The sequence below is a fragment of the Gavialis gangeticus genome, unplaced genomic scaffold (genome assembly GCF_001723915.1).
Source record: "Gavialis gangeticus isolate Ggan-Ray unplaced genomic scaffold, GavGan_comp1, whole genome shotgun sequence".
Taxonomy (NCBI): domain Eukaryota; kingdom Metazoa; phylum Chordata; order Crocodylia; family Gavialidae; genus Gavialis; species Gavialis gangeticus.
Window position 1 is genome coordinate 92,959,307 of NW_017729025.1, and position 1,008 is coordinate 92,960,314.

Consider the following 1,008-nt stretch of genomic DNA (forward strand, 5'->3'; position numbering starts at 1 on the left):
AGCCACAAGGCAGCAGGGGCTAAAGCTTTCTGGCACCACACACTCCCCACCCCCTCCCCCGTCCAGGCACACCCTTCTTTCTGTATGCAAAGCAGCCTCTACTCCGCCTCCTTTTATTTTGTGTCTCCCCATTTTTTGCTTCAGATAACAGATCATGTTTTTAAAGCGGGGGGAATGTTAGAATAAGACAGTCTACCTTGCCCTTGAAATGACAGTTTACAAAATTATTTTCTGCAAAAAAAAAAAGTTACATTTAAAAAAGAAGACAGACATATTTTATTACAGAAGAAAAGGTATTTTTCTCTGCCAGATTGAGACGTAAAGAGAAAATTTAAAAAATATTGCACCAAATATTTTTTGTTGTGACATAGGAAGTCAAGCACAATGTTACATTCCATCCTTCTTTCCAAAAGCAAAGAAGCCACTTGTTCTGTTATACTTCTCCATTTGCATATGTCTCTATCACGTTTATCTTGGGAGGGGGAAGGCACGCAAGTGCATGTTGTTTGCTGGTTCACTTCTTTCATGAAAATATTTTATGATAAACTTTTGGATTCGCTGTGTTTTCTAGGGAAAAAAATAATGTACACAGCTCATGTTTTCATATTTAATTAAAAATTTACAATATGCCTCTTATGTTTATCAGTGCACAACTTTTTTTGTTGCTGAGAGTTGTCTGGTTTCAGAACATGAAGCTTGAGAGTTGGTAACTTTGATATTGCTTGTCACAAACCATATTAAAAATGTCTTGTGATAACAGATCTAGCCTTTCTTCATTTGTTTAGTTGATTTTTGTTTTAATCTCATTTAGTCAGAATCATGGATATAAGCTGATACTTTCAACACGAATTGGATATCTGAATTATTTTCATGCTCATAATATTTTAGGTTCAATATAAATATCTCTTTCCTTAGAAGTTTACCTTTGCATTGAATGAAATGTACGTGGCTTTCAAGTGGCTTGAAATGAGATAGTTTCATAGTTGGTAGGGTCAGAAGGGACCTGAG

General features: G+C 35.6%; 1 protein-coding gene across 1 annotated transcript in view; it reads left to right on the forward strand.

Moving 5' to 3' along the window:
* The window catches only part of ACTN1 (actinin alpha 1), a 207,565-nt gene extending 206,804 nt beyond the window's left edge, over positions 1–761 (forward strand). Inside the window, exon 23 of the mRNA XM_019519169.1 lies at positions 42–761. The gene's annotated coding sequence lies outside the window, so the exon portion shown is untranslated. The remainder of the gene's footprint in view (positions 1–41) is intronic.
* The last annotated feature ends 247 nt before the right edge of the window (positions 762–1,008 follow it).